The sequence below is a fragment of the Euleptes europaea genome, chromosome 17 (assembly GCF_029931775.1).
Source record: "Euleptes europaea isolate rEulEur1 chromosome 17, rEulEur1.hap1, whole genome shotgun sequence".
Classification (NCBI taxonomy): domain Eukaryota; kingdom Metazoa; phylum Chordata; class Lepidosauria; order Squamata; family Sphaerodactylidae; genus Euleptes; species Euleptes europaea.
The window spans coordinates 21,521,779-21,527,495 of NC_079328.1; positions in this window are offsets into that span (position 1 = coordinate 21,521,779).

Genomic DNA, 5,717 nt, shown 5'->3' on the forward strand with positions numbered 1-5,717 from the left:
GGATGGGAAGCGGAGGGAGAGAACCCATTTTAAACCCAAAAGCATAGTCCAGCTGCTGTAGATATGACATGATTTGGGGCATAGCAGTCCATCCCGTCATTACAATGTTTCCCCCTCCTTCCTTTTAGATTGTGCAGAGTGACTGGTGTGTATTTCCCATCCACACTTCGTTAGCGTCACCAGTGCTCCAAACCAGTGACTGGGCCAAACGTGAAAATCTAGTTTGGAATGACAGGCTGTGATTGGACCAAGTTTGGGGAGTGTGTTCTGGAAGGGTTGTAGGGACCGCAGCTCAGACTTCTCTAGAGCCGGAGTTGGCTTAGAATCCCACTTTTTCAGAATCCCATGGGGAGAGCCCGGCTTTTGTAGTGATAACTCACTTGAAGGTGGTTATGAGGAGAACCTTTTTCACTGCAGCTTGTAGAGCCTGCTGTTGGGGGTGGGGTGGAATTTGTGCTCCTGATGGATCAGCCCTGCAAAGTCTAGGCCTTGCAGAGGGGGCCATCTAGAATGTGAGACCCGCTGTGTGTCGTCTGCCAGGGCACTCTGCACGTGGGCACATGCCTTGCCCGACTCTCTCCCTCACACACACACACATGGGATTGGCTCTCAGGAGTACCTGGGAATTCTCGAGCTGGTCGTCTGCCTTGGAAGCAGTCCAGAATACTGCTGTTTTAGCAAAGACGTTTGTGCCCAGCTTCAGAGTTGTAAAAGTTAGCCGAGGCCTTAGAGACGCTGTCTGTGTTCTCCGGGGCTTTGAGCAATGTGTCGCCTCCTATCTATGGTATACAACGGGGGGTAGCTGCTGGGCCCTAGAGAGCAGAAATAGGCGGGGTGGTGATATTGCTTGCAAAGAGAGCCGGGTTGGTCATGGGTGTGGGAGACACGCAGCAACCACAAGCAAAGCCCTCCGAACAACAACCAGCCTACATCCCTTGTACATTTCAATTTTAAGCTTGTGTGGAATAAATCATGCTATTTCTGTAACTTCTCAGAACGTTGTGCTGCTTTTGCTGGTGTAAACCTTGGCGTAGTGTGTTTGGAGGGCTGTACCAAAGCAGCAATGGTGGGGTGGGGTCTCTTTAAACAGTTGAACAGATAGCAGTGCTGCCGAAACCCACAGGGAGCCAAAGGTGCCTCAGTATCTGCCAGCCAGCAGAGAGCAACCGGGTGGCATCCTGCCCACCACAAATAGGAGATGCATCCCAGTAGACCAGCGGTTCCCAAACCTTTTGAGTCGCGGAGCACTTTTCGAGAGAAATTAATTGCGGAGCACTAATTTTCACCTAGCACCTATATACTAAATCGAATGACAGTCGTATTTTTCTTTCCAATCTCTTCTTGGAACACTAGGAGATGTTTCGCAGAGCACCAAGTGCTCCTCGGAGCACAGTTTGGAAACTGCTGCAGTAGACAAACGCACCACACATTGACCAGACAAAGCCACTCCTGGGTTCCCTGTGAACGGAGGCTTGAATCTCCTTCCCTACACAGCTTATAAACAGTTACTACCTTTTGGCAGGAAAACACACCAGGAAGGAAGGCAGGCAGAGGGCCTGCCTCATATGTCACCCCACCAGCTTCCCAGCTCAGTTGAAAGGGAACCGGCGTGAAGAGCCTGTGGCCCAGCCAACCTTCAAGCCCTCTTAGGGGAATTATATTGCCATGAGAGGAAGGGGTTTTTGTTTTTGTTGTGCAAGGGTGAAGAAAGGAAAACTCATTAGTGTAGGCCCGGGCTGCCTAGCTGAGGAAGCACTGTGATGGGAAAATGGTGGGGGGGTTTCCTACACACACACAAATGCAAATACTGAAGGCTGCATCAGCAACTATCACGTATGCTATTTAAAAATGGCAGGAACAGAATTGGCACACTCCACTGTACAGCAATGCTTCAACGGCAGGACTAAGTAGCAGTAGGGTTGCCAACCTCCAGGTAATGGTTGGAGAGCTTCTGGTATTACAATTGATCTCAAGGTTACAGAGATCGGTTCACCTGGGGAGAACAGCCACTTTGGAAAGGAGACCCTATGGCGTTATACCCCTTTGAAGTCCCTCCTCTCACCAAACCCTGCCCTCCTCAGGCTCTACCCCCAAAATTTCCAGGTATTTCCCAACCCAGAGCTGGCAACCCTAGGTGTCAGGGTTTGGCGCCCATCTGCCCCAGCAATGAAGCCAGCCACATACACCTGGGCTGAAGAGCTGTGCGCCTGAGGTTCTAACCCTGTTGAAGGGCACGGGTGCAAAAGCTCCAAGCAGCAGAGGGGAGCCAATATTCCCTTTCTGTTCAGTTGGATTGTTCTCCGTCTCCTCCCTGGCCTTTACAGAGCTCAACTATGGGGTTTATCGCATCAGTAGCGGGAGGGGAGCTATTAGGCATGGGCACCCTTTCCAAGCCCCAGGTGACCAGCCAGAATGGATACAGGAGCCCCTGTGTGTGGGGGGTGAATATGGTTGCGAGCTCCGACTTAGACAATTCTTGGAGCTTTGGGGATGGAGCCTAGGAAGGGTTTGGGGAGGCAAGGTATGATGCCATAGAGTTCACCATTAGGGTTGCCAGCTCTGGGTTGAGAAATACCTGAAGATTTTTGGGGTGGAGCCTGAGGAGGGCAGAGTTTGGGGAGGGGAGGGACTTCAATGCCATAAAGTCCAATTGCCAAAGCAGCCATTTTCTCCAAATGAACTGATCTCTATCTGATAGAGATCAGTTGTAATAGTGGGAGATCTCCAGCTGGTGCCTGGAGCTTGGCAACCCTATCCACCATGCAAAGCAGCCATTCCCGCCAGGGGAACTGAACTCTGTGGTCTGGAGATCTGTTGTGATTGTGGGAGATCTCCTAGGGCTGCCAACCTCCAGGTACTTAAATCCAAAATACGTATGCTGACTTAGACTAAGTTAATGAAACCACAGCACCAGCTCTATTAATTAACAATAACGATGAAATGCCACAAATGATTGTGCGTCATTAAATAATATTGAGATTAAGTCAAAACCACAAAAGTATAACAAAATACACGGTTGCTTCACCCTTGACAAGTTCTTGGTCAGAATATAATGCAAAAGAAAAACGGTGATTCAACAGCGTCCATAAAGTCAACTGAGATATGTAACTTCCAAGTGCAAAGTCCAAAGAATCGAAACTGAGAGATACAAAACGTCACTTCCGGATAAGTAGGCGTTTCGCAATTATGATTGCTTCATCAGTTGTAAATGTCCAGATATTCTTACCCCAGTGGGGTTATCAAACTTGTAAGCGGGTACAACGACCTCTGAGGTTATATGGTATGCTTCTATAGCATCTCTCATGCAGCACCGTCCTGCTATAGAAGCATACCATATAACCTCAGAGGTCGTTGTACCCGCTTACAAGTTTGATAACCCCACTGGGGTAAGAATATCTGGACATTTACAACTGATGAAGCAATCATAATTGCGAAACGCCTACTTATCCGGAAGTGATGTTTTGTATCTCTCAGTTTCGATTCTTTGGACTTTGCACTTGGAAGTTACATATTTCAGTTGACTTTATGGACGCTGTTGAATCACCGTTTTTCTTTTGCATTATATTCTGACCAAGAACTTGTCAAGGGTGAAGCAACCGTGTATTTTGTTATACTTTTGTGGTTTTGACTTAATCTCAATAATATTATTTAATGACGCACAATCATTTGTGGCATTTCATCGTTATTGTTAATTAATAGAGCTGGTGCTGTGGTTTCATTAACCTCCAGGTACTAGCTGGTCTCCTGCTATTACAACTGATCTCCAGCCAACAGAGATCAGTTCCCCTGGAGAAAAGGGCCACTTTGGCCATTGGACTCTATGGCATTGAAGTCCCTCCCCAAACCCTGCCCTCCTCAGGCTCCGCCCCCAAAACCTCCCGCCGGTGGCAAAGAGGGACCTGGCAACCCTGCTCTGGCACCAGCCCCAACACGTGGCACAGCTGGGCCCGTCGGGGAAGCCGCTCTCCTATGATCCTAGCAGCACAAGCTACAATAGCCAAAGGCTGGAAAGAAGCAAACAAATGGACTTTTGAATGTTGGAATGATTATTTATATGAATATATACAATCAGATATTGTTGCACAATTGGCTAAAGATTCACCGTGGGATAGTAAAATAAGGGAAATAAAGGACAAGTGGTCTCTATACTTCAATTGGATAAAATGCGAGGAAGTCAACCCTAATATAACTAATAGAAAAGGGCAAGAGTCCAGTAGCACCTTAAAGACTAACAAAAATATTTTCTGGTAGGGTATGAGCTTTCGTGAGCCACAGCTCACTTCTTCAGATACTGTGAACTAATATAACTAAGAAATTTAGAAACTTGTGCTCCTGGTAAAAGATTTTGGTGTGAAAATGTTGGGTGGGGGAAAAGTGTATAACATAGTATGGATTTAGTAGAGAAGAGCAAGAGTCCAGTAGCACCTTAAAGACTAACAAAAATATTTTCTGGCAGGGTATGAGCTTTCATGAGCCACAGCTCACTTCTTCAGATACTGTGAACTAATACAACTAAGAAATTTAGAAACTTGTGCTTCCGGTAAAAGATTTCGGTGTGAAAATGTTGTGTGGGGGGGGAAAACGTAGAACACAGTATGGATTTGAAACTGACCATCTCGTTTGGTAGCTTGCTCGCTACATTCTATCTTCGTATAGATGTTCATGTATGTATCCTTATCAGGTATGTATCCTTATCATATGTGTATGTATCCTTATCAGGTATGTATCCTTATCATATATGTATGTATCCTTATCAGGTATGTATCCTTATCATATGTGTATGTATCCTTATCAGGTATGTATCCTTATCATATAGGTATGTATCCTTATCAGATGTGTATCCTTATCATATAGGTATGTATCCTTATCAGGTATGTATCCTTATCAGGTATGTATCCTTATCATATATGTATGTATCCTTATCAGGTATGTATCCTTATCATATAGGTATGTATCTTTATCAGATATGTATGTATCCTTATCAGATATGTATCCTTATCATATAGGTATGTATCCTTATCAGGTCTGTATCCTTATCATATAGGTATGTATCCTTATCAGGTATGTATCCTTATCATATATGTATGTATCCTTATCAGGTATGTATCCTTATCATATAGGTATGTATCCTTATCAGATATGTATGTATCCTTATCAGATATGTATCCTTATCATATAGGTATGTATCCTTATCAGGTCTGTATCCTTATCATATATGTATGTATCCTTATCAGGTCTGTATCCTTGTCATATATGTATGTATCCTTATCAGATATGTATCCTTATCATATAGGTATGTATCCTTATCAGATATGTATCCTTATCATATAGGTATGTATCCTTATCGGGTATGTATCCTTATCATAAAGCCATACTATGTTGGACATTTTGGAATATAATGGATAACCTAATATTAATATAAAAAAAAAACTAACATAGAAAGAAAGAGGGCTCTGTCCGGCCAGCCAGCTGCGCCGTGGGCAGCTGGAGGAGGAGGCGAGGCGGGGCGGGGCGGGGCGTGGGCCGGGCCGGGCCGGCCAGCTGGGGCAGTCGCGGGCCGGCCAGACAAAGGCGGTCGCCGCAGCCGCTCCGCCTCGGGGCCACGGCCGGGCTGCGGCGGCAGGGGGCCGGCGGCGCGTCGAGAGGAGAGGCGAGGCCGGGCCGGGGCGATGGAGCGGCGGGGCGGAGGCGGCGGGGCGCTGGTGCCGCTGCTGGCT